Here is a 12,729-nt window from a genome sequence, read left to right as displayed (position 1 = left end):
ATATAAAACAAGCCTATTTGATTGTGCCATAAGTAAGCATTTTCTGAATCTATATTTCAAAACTACAATGCCATGGTATATGAGAAACAAGTAAACAACAGGAAGTTATTAACAGAGTCTGAATAAAAATGCCTGCTATAAACCTTCAGCCAATACACTGGCTTTTAACTCAATTCCTTCAACTCAGTGTTTTCAGAACACATCATCAACATCAAGTATTACACATTTATTTAAAAGTTTAGGCCGGGTGCGGTGGTTCATACCTGTAATCCTAGCACTTTGGGAGGTCAAGTCATGCGGATCATCAGAGGAGAGGAGTTCAAAACCAGTCTGGCCAACATGGTGAAGCCCCATCTTTACTAAAAACACAAAGATTAGCTGGGCATGGTGCTGTGTGCCTGTAATCTCAGCTATTTGGGAGGCTGAGGCAGGAGAATCACTTGAATGGGGTGGCAGAATTTGCAGTGAGCCAAGATCACACAACTGCACTCCAGTCAGGTGACAGAACAAGACTCAGTTTCAAAAAAAAAAAAAAAAAAAATTAAGTGGGCAGAATCACTTTGGACATCATATTATCATTATCTAGTATTGTTAAAGTCCATACAATGTATCATCCAACCTCACTCCTAATCATACAATCTGGGGACTTTCTTACCTATGTTCCAATGAGACATGCAAACTAATGTTTATGGCAAATACTGGAATCAGACTCCTATACATCAATAGGAAACTGGTGAAATTGTGGTAGAACCCATAAAATGTAAACCTTCAGCAGCAAAAATAAATAAATCACAGCCTCCCACACCAGAGATAACTCATATATGTAAAGTGCATCATGAACAAATAAATGCAGTGGGAATTTGTTATACTGGAAGCTTAAAAACTAGCAAAATTAATATTTGGTTTGGAGATACATATGTATATATATATATATGTATATATAGATATATGGGTAGATATAGATATACACTTATTGCACAAATCTTTAAAGAAATACACAGGAATAATAATCACAAGACTCAGGATGGAGTCTCCTTCTGAGGGATGGGAATGGGCAGCAGCCCGGGGTAGCTTTACAGATTCTGTGTTTTACAACAGTGCTGGGCACCCTGGTAGTTACTTGGTTATAACTTATTAAACAGAGTTTTCCAAAATAAAACATATCTGGCTTTTATTAAAATGGAAGAGAAAAGAATACTAAAGTTCATTGCAAGAATCCTCAACGAGAACTACTTACATTGGAAGAAAACCATAGAGAATTGTAAGGAGCCATACGACAGAGAGGATGAGGATGCCATGAAAATGGCTTTGGCTAAAAATAGGTCATTTGATCCTTAGCTCCATGGCATCTCTCTAGATTTTTAAGTATACAGTGTTCAATCTGATGTGCAAGGTAATTCCTTCCTGCAAAGGATGCCATGTTACATTTTACTACATCTGAATTAAACTTTTACCAAATTGGAAATGCACATCATTGATCAAAATAAATGAAACAAGAAAAGAGTAGAAAGGAATAACCATTGATAGAATAGCAAATACGAAAGGACAACAAAATAGGACTGAAAAAAAAAAACCTTCAGAAGCACATAATACCATTGCTATTTAGAATCATAGTGGTGTCTAAATTACTTCTATCACATCCATTCAATACCAGAACAAACAATGTTAAGTTTATTATAGAATGCCCACTAAACAGCTAGTTTTTGAAAAAACTTGTTTCTCAATTCGTGCTAACCATTTTGGGCTACTACATCAAACCAAAGCTATTGGCCTCATTCTAAGTTAGATGTGTTGACTGGCGTATGAGATTTACATTTTTGTAAATGAAAAACCATCTGATTAGGCAATTTCTTTCTAAGTGAAAGCAAGTTTATTAGAGAAGTAAAGAAATAAAAGAATGGCTACTCCAGAGACAGAGCAGTTTTTTTGTTTGTTTGTTTGTTTGTTTGTTTGTTTGTTTGTTTTAAGTGTAGGCAGATATTTTTTGAAGAAGAAGAAGATGTTTCAATGGCTGGGCGCGGTGGCTCACGCCTATAATCCCAGTACTTTGGGAGGCCGGGACGGGTGGATCACGAGGTCAAGAAATTGAGACCATCCTGATCAACATGGTGAAAGCCCGTCTCTACTAAAAATACAAAAATTAGCTGGGCGTGGTGGTGCACACCTGTAGTCCCAGCTACTCGGGAGGTTGAGGCAGGAGAATTGCTTGAACCCAGGAGACTGAGGTTGCGGTGAGCTGAGATCACGCCATTGCACTCCAGCCTGGGTAACAAAAGCGAAACTCCGTCTCAAAAAAAGAAAAAGAAAAAGAAAGAAGAAGAAGAAGAAGAAGATATTTCAATAAGAAAACTGGCCCTTGGGGCATACTTCCACTAAATTTGAGACACTTTAGACAAAACAAAGACTTATTTTGAAGGCATTATATTTATAGAAATGAAATCTTGGAACTATTTAATCCAGTTACTCTATGTTCAAAACTGTGTTAACTCATTAAAGAGAAAATTGTTATTATAGGTATTTGCAAGAAAAACTCAGAGATACCATATTATCTCCTTTCTCTGTCTCCAGCTGTTTTCCCCTCAGCACCCAAGGCTCTGTGATGTCTTATACTTTTAATCATTAATTTAAAAAGAGAAGCTTATCACAGAATTAGAAAAAAAAAAAAAACTATTTTAAAATTCATATGGGCCTGGTGCGGTGGCTCAAGCCTGTAATCCCAGCACTTTGGGAGGCCGAGGCAGGTGGATCACGAGGTCAAGAGATCGAGACCATCCTGATCAACAAGGTGAAACCCCGATCTACTAAAAATACAAAAAAATAGCTGGGCGTGGTGGCGCGTGCCTGTAATCCCAGCTACTCAGGAAGCTGAGGCAGGAGAATTGCCTGAACCCAGGAGGCGGAGGTTGAGGTGAGCCGAGATCGCACCATTGCACTCCAGCCTGGGTAACAAGAGGGAAACTCCATCTGAAAAAAAAAAAAAAAAAAAAAAAAAGAGAGCTTGTATACCTGGGAGAATCCTAAGCAAAAAGAACAAAACTAGAGGCATCAGACTACCAGACTTAAAACTATACTACAAGGCTACAGTTCCCAAAACAGCATGGTATTGAGGGAAAAAAAGGCATGTAGGACAATGGCACAGAATAGAGAACTCAGAAAGAAGACCTCACATCTACAACCATGTGCTTTCCAACAAATGTGACAAAAACAGGCAAAGGAGAAAGGATTTCCTATTTAATAAATGTTGTTGAGAGTACTGGCTAGCCATATACAGAAAATTGAAACTGGACCCCTTCCTTACACCTTACATAAAAATTAACTCAAGATGGATTCAATACTTAAGTATAAACCCAAAACTATAAAAACCCTGGAAGAAAATCTAGGCAATACCATTCAGGACATACACATTGAGCAAAGACTTTATGATGAAATTGCCAAAGCAACTCCCACAAAAGCAAAAACTGACAAGTGGGATCTAATTAAAGAGAAGAAATTCTGCACAGCAAAATAAACTATCATGAGAGTAAACAAACATCCTACAGAATGGGAGAAAATATTTGCAATCTATTCATCTGACAAAGGTCTAATATTCAGAATCTACAAAGAATTTAAGCAAATTTACATAAAATACAACTTCATTAAAAAGTGGACAAAGGAGGTGAACAGATACTTCTCAAAAGAAGACATACACAAGGCCAAAAACATAAGAAAAAAGCTAAACATCACTGATCATTGGAAAAATGCAAATCAAAACCACAATGAGATGCCATCTCATGCCAGTCAGGATGGGAATTATTAAAAAGTCAAGAAAAAAACAGATATACCTGATTTTATCTTTCTTTCCTTGACTTTTTAATAATTTTTTATTAATAAATATTTTTTGCTCTCAAGTCACTCTGGCGCTGCTCTTGTGCCTCGTGTGTGTTGGACAGCCAGCCCACCTTGCTTTCTAATATCTGTGAGCCTTTTTTTTTCAAGATGCCTGAGGAAGTCTGCCATGGAGAGGAGGAGGTGGAGACTTTTGCCTTTCAGGCAGAAATTGCCCAACTCATGTTGCCCAACTCATCAATATCTTCTATTCCAACAAAGAGATTTTCCTTCAGGAGTTGATCTCTAATGCTTCTGATGCCTTGGACAAGATTCACTATGAGAGCCTGACAGACCCTTCCACCTTGGACAGTGGTAAAGGGCTGAAAATTGGCATCATCCCCAACCCTCAGGAACATACCTTGACTTTGGTAGACACAAGCATTGGCATGACCAATAAATAATTTGGGAACCATTGCCAAGTCTGGTGCTAAAGCATTGATGGAGTCTTTTCAGGCTGGTGCAGACATCTCCATGATTGGGCAATTTGGTGTTGGCTTTTATTCTGCCTACCTGGTGGCAAAGAAAGTGGTCATGATCACAAAGCACAACGATGATGAACAGTATGCCTGGGAGTCTTCTGCTGGAGGTTCCTTCACTGTGTGTGCTGAACATGATGAGCCCATTGGCAGGGGTACCAAAGTGATCCTCCACCTTAAAGAAGATCAGACAGAGTACTTAGAAGAAAGGTGGGTCAATGAAGTGGTGATGACGCACTCTCAGTACATAGGCTATCCTATCACCCTTTATTTGGAGAAGGAACGAGAGAAGGAAATTAGTAATGATGAGGCAGAGGAAGAGAAAGGTGAGAAAGAAAAGGAAGATAAAGAAGATGTAGAAAAGCCCAAGATCAAAGATGTGGGTTCAGATGAGAAGGATGATAGTGGTAAGGATAAGAAGAAGAAAACCAAGAAGATCAAAGAGAAATACACTGATCAGGAAGAACTAAACAAGACCAATCGTATTTGGACCAGAAACTCTGATGACATCACTCAAGAAGAGTATGAAGAATTCTACAAAATCCTCACCAATGACTGGAAAGACCACTTGGCAGTCAAGCACTTTTCTGTAGAAGGTCAGTTGGAATTCAGGGCATTGCTATTCATTCCTCATCAGGCTCCCTTTGACCTTTTTTGAGAACAAGAAGAGAAAGAACAAATCAAACTCTATGTCTGTCGTGTTTTCATAATGGACAGCTACGATGAGCTGATACCAGAGTATCTCAGCTTTATCCGTGGTGCGGTTGACTCTGAGGATTTGCCTCTGAACATCTCCTGAGAAATGCTCCAGCAGAGCAAAATCTTGAAAGTCATTCACAAAGGCGTTGTTAAGAAGTGCCTTGAGCTCTTCTCTGAGCTGATGGAAGACAAGGAGAATTACAAGAAATTCTGTGAGGCATTCTTTAAAAATCTCAAGCTTGGAATTCACAAGGATTCCAGTAACCAATGCTGCCTGTCTGAGCTGCTGTGCTATCACACCTCCCAGTCTGGAGATGAGATGACATCTCTGTCACAGTATGTTTGTCACACAAAGGAGACGGGGAGTCCATCTGGTGAGAGCGAAGAACAGGAGGCCAACTCAGCTTTTGCGGAGCGAGTGCAGAAGCAGGTCTTCGATGTGGTATATATGACCAAGTGCATTGACAAATACTGTGTGCAGCAGCTAAAGGATTTTGATGGGAAGAGCCTGGTCTCAGTTACCAAGGAGGGTCTGGAGCTACTGGAGGATGAGGAGGAGAAGAAGAAAATGGAAGAGAGCAAGGCAAAGTTTGAGAACTTCTGCAACCTCATGAGAGAAATCTTAGATAAGAAGGTTGAGAAGGTGACAATCTCCTATAGGCTTGTGTCTTCACCCTGTTGCATTGTGACCAGCACCTATGGCTGGACAGCCAATATGGAGTGGATCATGAAAGCCCAGGCACTTTGGGACAACTCCAACATGGGCTACATGATGGTGAAAAAGCACCTGGAGATTAACCCTGACCACCCTATGGTGGAGACGCTGGGGCAGAAGGCTGAGGCAGACAAGAATGACAAGGTAGTCAAGGACCTTGTGGTGCTGCTGTTTGAAACCGCCCTGCTCTCTTCTGGCTTTTCCCTTGAGGATCCCCAGACCCACTCCAACCACATCTACTGCATGATCAAGCTGGGTCTAGGTATTGATGAAGATGAAGTGGCAGCAGAGGAACCCAGTGCTGCAGTTCCTGATGAGATCCCCCCTCATGAGGGCAATAAGGATGTGTCTCACATGGAAGAAGTAGATTAGGAGTTCATAGTTGGAAAACTGCCCTTGTATAGTGTCCCCATGGCTCCCACTGCAGCCTTGAGTGCACCTGTCCCACCTGACTCCCCCTGCTGATGTCTGGTGTGTTTTTTCTCTCCTGTCCTTCTGTTGAAGGCAGGAAACAAGGGTGACAAGCCCCCATTCTTTCCCTACTCTGACAGCAGGGTTGGATGTTGTGTATTGTGGTTTTTTATTTTGTTTGTTCACTTTGTTCTGAAATTAAAGTATGCAAAACAATAAATAAATAAATTTCTATTAAAATTTTTTTAAATCTGAAATTACATTTTATTAATGGAAAATATCATCAAAATAGTACCACTATGGACTAAACTGCCTGAGTTTTCATTTCACATTGATATCTCAGAGTAGAAAAGACTTTAGCACAATTTTGCTCTGTGTAAGTCACAATGAGTGCCAGCCCCAGGACTAAACCCTGGGGAAGATTCTCCTCTTGGATGGAATCTGTGTTGTTCTATCAAGACTTTTGTGCTAATCTTTCAAACAGGGACGTGTTGAGGCAAACCTTTAATCTTTTGGCACAAGATTAATTTTAGTCTCGGACTCAGGATGAAAATGTGACATTTCATTGATCAAGTATTCATTTTGATCGTAGAGCTTTCTTTATGTCATTTACTTCCATCTGCAAGCGAGGTCGGATTTTCTTCTCTTCATCCAACTCAGACAATAACTGTTTAATCTCTCATTTCTGCTGGTCCTTCATGTTCTCTATGATGCTCTTCCCCTTGCAGACCTGTGTCTTTAACTCCTCCATAGCCACCTGGCTGCTGTCCACAGGCTCCATCTTTGATTTTCCTTCCATGCCGAACAGAGACGGGGAGTTGGCTCTGTGTCCAGCTGTTCCCAAACAGGATGACAATGGGGAGGAGGCAGTGAAGGACAGAGGGGCTGGCCCAACACCAGCTGCTGCCACAGTCCCCAGCTTGGGCGGCAGGAATGCTTTGTTTTTGGACACTTGGGATATGGTAACAGTCTTGGAAGTTTTCTTTGGTGCATCTGCTCCTCTGTGTGCAAGTGGAATGTGTTCATCCTTATCCTCTTTGGGATTTGGGGAGTCAGAGATATCAGGGCTTGAAAGGGATGAAGATGTGAGGGACTGGAATGGCAGCCTCCTCACAGCTTTTGTTCTGCTTGTCGTCGGATGACTGAGTTTCTCAGTATGACACCACGGAGTCAAAACCTTCTAGGTCGATGTCATTGCTGAAGTCCGAGAGATCTTTGTCCAGGATGCCAGAAATCAAACTGCCCACCAAGTCAATGTTCGGACCATCACCCCTGGTGTGTGTCAGCTGACCTACCGGTAGCTCTGGCCTTCTTGGGGACAGTGCACCAGGTCTGCTGAGAGAATTGATATTAGGTGGTTGGGGCTTTTTTGGCAGTATGGCAGGAATGGAGGGCTTCTGTAATCCAGTTTTGGCTCTGTCTCTGGTCTTTCTTTTTCTTCTGCTCTGTTGGGAAACATTTCTGGTCTTTCAGAAGGTATCTTTTTAAGTTCATGTTTTCTCTCAGTGGTACCTGTCCCTTGTTGGATGACAGGAGCGGACGGAGGCAGTGGTTTCTTGGGTCTATTCCCTTCCTTTTCAAAGTCCGGTGGAAATAATTTCACACAGTTATCGAGGAACACGCCTCATCTGCCGTTCAGCTCTCCTTCCCACCAGCCTACCTCAGTGCAGTCCTTACTGATGAGAGTGACTATGTCTCCTTCTTTGATTGTCATTTCATCACCATTCTGTGCCTCATATGGAAATGTTACTCTGCAGTCATCCTTGCTCTTTGTCCTGCTGTCCATTTCTGTTTTCGAGGAGTCTAGAGTTGCAGGTAACTTTTTCCTAATATTCTTTTCTGGCAGAAAGTCATTTTCTACTTCAATTGATCTTGGTCTTAGTTTAATTGGCTTGTCTTTGAAAATGTCTCCAAAGCCCACTCCTTTAACTTTTTTGGGCTGGATTGCTGCAGTCACCACTGTCCCATTGGCACCTTCAGACTCGGTGCTGCTTGAGTCACCCCCATCACTCCTGGAGCCTGTGGTTTCCCTAAAACTTGACTTGGACAGACACTCATCCTGGGAAATGCCAAGCTTATCTGACTACCCTGACAACTCCTTGATGAAATTGGAAGGAAACATTCCAGTCTTCCCATTGAGACCACGGGCTTTGGAACAAGGTTGCAGAAAAATAGGAATGCTTTTATGTTCTTGGTGGAAACATAAATTTGTTCAATGATTGTGGAAGACAGTGGGTGATTCCTCAAATTTTAGAACCAGAAATACCATTTGACCCAGCCATCCTATTACAGAGAATATACCCAATGGAATATAAATCATTCTATTATAAAGATACATGCATGTTTTTGTTTATTACAGCACCATTCGTAACAGCAGACATGGAATCAACCCAAATGCCCATCAATGATGAACTGGGTAATGAAAAGATGGTACATATACACCATAGACTATTACGCAGCCATAAAAAGAAATGAAATCAAGTCCTTTGCTTGATTTTCTTTCTTTTTATGGCTGCATAAAAAAGATATGGATGAAGCTGGAAGCCATTATCCTCAGCAAATTAACACAGGACAGAAAACCAAACACCATATGTTCTCACATATAATTGGGAGCTGAGCAATGAGAACACTTGGACAAGAGGAGAAGAACAATACACACTGGAGCCTGTTGAGGGTGGGCAGTGGTGGCGGGAGCATTAGGAAAAATAGCTAATGCATGCTGGGGTTAATACCTACATTATGGGTTGATAGGTGCAGCAGACCACCATGGCACACGTTTACTTATGTAACAAACCTGCACCTGTACCCTGGAACTTAAAATTAATTAAATTAAAAGACAAGCTTAAAGCATTAATAAAAAAAAAAGTAGGAGAAAAAAGCCTTTGAGTTACAAAATCTTGAAACAATAGTTTTAATTTTGCTTTTAATATATATGCAAATCCCTTAATACTGCTCCCTTCCAGAGGTACAGCTTAATTCTCTCTCTTGAGTGTGGCTTGGATTTAATGATGCACTTCTGATATGGCCTGGCTCTGTGTCCCCACGAAAATCTCATTTTGAATTGTCTTATGAATTGTAATCTGACATATTGGGGGTGGGACCACATCGGAGGTGACTGGATCATGGGGACGGTTCCCCTACGCTGTTGTAATGATAGTGAGTGAATTCTCATGAGATCTGATGGTTTTACAAGGGGCTTTTCCCTGCTTCACTCTGCATTTCTCTCTCCTGCCACCATGTGAAGAAGGACATGTTTGCTTCTACTTCTGCCGTGATTGTAAGTGTCCCGGGGCAGCCTCCTCAGCCATGTAGAACCGTGAGTCAATTAAACCTCCTTTTCTTATAAATTACTCAGTCTCAGGTATTTCTTTATAGCAGTGTGAGAATGAGCTAAGGCAACTTCTAACTGATAGAGTAATGATAACATAACAGTCACTCTGGGTGTAAAAGATAAAAGTCACTGCGGCTTCTACTTTCTCTCTCTCTGTCTCTGGGATCATGAGCTCTGGGGAAAGCCAGCTGCTGTCCCATAAGCTACCCTGCAGGAAGGCCCATGTGGCTAAGAAGTGAGGACTTCTAAAACCAGACAACAAGGAACTAGGCCTTTTCCAACAGCCATGTGACTGAGCCATGTTTCGTGTGAATTCTCAGCCCCAGAGAGACACTCAGATGATGCAGCCCTCGGCTGACAACTGGACTACAGCCTTGTGAGAGGAACTGAGCCAGAAGCACTCAGGGAAAGCTCTCCTGTGTTCCTGACCATTGGAAACTGTGGGGGATGATGAATATCTGTTGTTTCGAGTTGCTATGTTTCACATAATTTGTTATGCAATAGTAAATAACTAGTAGATTTTCGCAAGAGAAGATGGATTATTACACATTAATTTGTATGTGCTCCAAATTTGTCCTCATCAATCTTATTATTTTTGAGACAGTGTCTCTCTGTCACCCATGATGGAATGTAGTAGCATGATCACCATGAACTCCAGTGCCGACCTCCTGGGCTCAAGGGGTCCTCTGACCTCAGCCTCCTGAGTCGCTGGGATGACAGTCATGAACCACCATGCCTGGCTAATTTTCTAATTTTTTGGCAGAGATGGGGGTTTGACCATGTTTCCCAGGCGGATCTTGAACTTCTGGAGTCAATGGATCCACCTTCCTCTGCCTTCCACAGTGGTAAAATTGCAGGCATGAGCCACCACACCTGTCCTAAATTAATTGTAAGGTACTAAATATATAACTTAGTTGTAAAAGTTAAGGAGATTTCCCATGGCTGAAGAGGATATATTTTGTTACTGTTCACAATGATCAGTTTACTTGAACTTCAATTTCCAAGTGTGTCTCAATTAAACACAAAAGGAAGATCCAATCCTTGCTAGGCTGATTCTATGATACCCCCAACAACCACCTCCTGGTCATTCACCTCACCCCAGTTATTCAGCCAACTCTAATGTAGGTGCTGTTGTGAAGGGATTCAGCAGACATAATTAAGGGCCTCAATTAGTTGACTTTAGGCTGGGTTTATCCTGCTGGGACTGTCCTAATTAGGTGAGCCCTTAAAAGGACTGGGTTCTCCCTGAGCATAGAGATTCACAGTGAGAGGGATTCAGCGTGAGGGGTTTCCTTCACTGTGGGCTTTGAAAATGAAGGGGCTGTGAGGGAAAGAATGCTGGTGAGCACCAGGAATTGACCACATCCCTTCCTGTTCTCTACCTTGACAGCCAACAAGAAATAGGAACCTCAGTCTTATAACTGCCAAAAACTGCATTCTGACTCCTCTGTATAAGCCTGAAGGAGGAGTCAAAATGAAAACACAGCTTTGGGAAGCACAGAACAGAGATTCCATTCACATCATGCCAGAATTTCTGACTAAGGAACTATAAACAGATAAATGGGTGTTGTTAGGCCAGGCGTGGTAGCACACACCTGTAATCGTAACATTTGAGGAGCTGACACAGGAGGGTCACTTGTAGCCAGGAGTTTGAGACCAGTGGGATAATATAGTGAGACCGTTATCTCTACAGTTTTTTTTTTTTCTTTAATTAGTTGAGCATGGTGGTACTTGCAGTCCTAGCTACTCTGAAGACTGAGGCAGTAGGGTCCCTTGAGCCCAGGAGTTTGAGGCTGCAGTGAGCCATGATCATGTGACTGCACTTCACCCTGAATGACAGAGGGAGACTTTGTCTCTAAAAATAAATGAATGAATACAATAAATGGGTGTTGTTTAAAGTCAATGTTTTCAATAATTACACAGTCTTATAAAATTCATACACAGGCTCAACAAACTTATGGAATGAATTGATGAATTGATATGCACACTAGTTACATAAAATAAAATCTTAACTTTTTCAGTGTTTCACATTTTATAACTTTCTGTGATGCAACTGAATACACTCATATTTCATTCAGTCAGTCAACAAAAATTAATTTAGTGCCCACGATAAACCAGGTCTGCCCTAATATGCTGACATGCCTGACATTCCAGAAGCTTCACAAGACCAAGGTGGAGCCACTGGAGTTTTTTACAGGGAGAAATGTGGAGAGAACAGTCATGCAGCAGATAATGCGACAGTGCTAGAGCCACAATTCAGGAGTGACAGGGTGGTGGGGACGAAGGTGAGAGGAGGGCCTGAGGGATGAGAGGGACGGAGGGAAGGGCTGGAGAAGCAGGAGGTGAGGAAAAGAAGCAGAGGGAAGGAAATTGAAAGCAACAGAATTCTTAGATTTAAACACATTGTTTTACAGATTTTTAATACATCTATCTACATAGCGTGCAAGGGTGTTCTTTTCAGTTGATCTTTAATACCTTATGTACGTCTGCCCAAAAACTAATTGTTTTTTATGTTAATCAGGTTTAAATAAACACTAAGTGTTCCTATAAAACATGCACACACCACTTATATATGGCAACTTCCTAAAAACAGGCAGTGCATGAGCACTGGCGAGGGACATTGTGACTACATTGAACACTTGGGACTGTGAGGTGAATGAAGTCTGTACTGGCTCCTGGTTGCAACATATGTAACACAGTGTGCTACTTTGAACTGAGGAGATGTTCTGGACCCACACAATAACTATGGAATGATGGTAAATTTAAAATACAACAAGCTGGAGTCATAGATACATTGTCTGAGAAAGTGAAAAATGGGAGCTTTGTGAGTCCTGTTGTAATGCTTTTAGACACATTTGCATATCAAGGGGCCAAAGTCAGATTTTTTACTGATTAGCGTCCTGATCAGGGGTTAGCAAAATGCTGCTACCCACTGTAGTTAACAAAGAAAAAGCAAACTGGTCTGCATGCTATCTCATGCTTTCGGGCACAACTTTACCGGATTAAAAAAAAAAAAAAAAAAAAACACACACACACACAGAAAACACCCTGTTTCTACACCTCCATTCCCAGGGCGAGCTCACTCTCTGGCGCCAAGCTCCCAGGGGTGAGTTTTCTTCTAGAATAGTCCAGGGGGACAGGCAAGAAGTTGAAGGCAGGAAGTCCAGTTCAGGGACGAGGATACGGGATGAAAAGTGAAGGGAGAGGGACGGGGCCCATGCCGAGGGTTT

At 41.6% G+C, this 12,729-nt stretch overlaps 2 pseudogenes; one reads left to right on the top strand and one right to left on the bottom strand.

Annotated features, from left to right (window-relative positions):
- Positions 1–3,975: 3,975 nt before the first annotated feature.
- Positions 3,976–6,129, top strand: LOC101045877 (heat shock protein HSP 90-beta-like; annotated as a pseudogene).
- A 616-nt stretch (positions 6,130–6,745) lies between these two features.
- LOC141584362 (SH3 domain-containing kinase-binding protein 1 pseudogene) lies at positions 6,746–7,954 on the bottom strand (annotated as a pseudogene).
- Between the last annotated feature and the right edge of the window lie 4,775 nt (positions 7,955–12,729).

The sequence above is a fragment of the Saimiri boliviensis genome, chromosome 4 (assembly GCF_048565385.1).
Source record: "Saimiri boliviensis isolate mSaiBol1 chromosome 4, mSaiBol1.pri, whole genome shotgun sequence".
In the NCBI taxonomy this organism is placed as follows: domain Eukaryota; kingdom Metazoa; phylum Chordata; class Mammalia; order Primates; family Cebidae; genus Saimiri; species Saimiri boliviensis.
The sequence above is the reverse complement of the archived record's forward strand: the minus strand, read 5'-3'. Positions and strand labels throughout refer to the sequence as shown.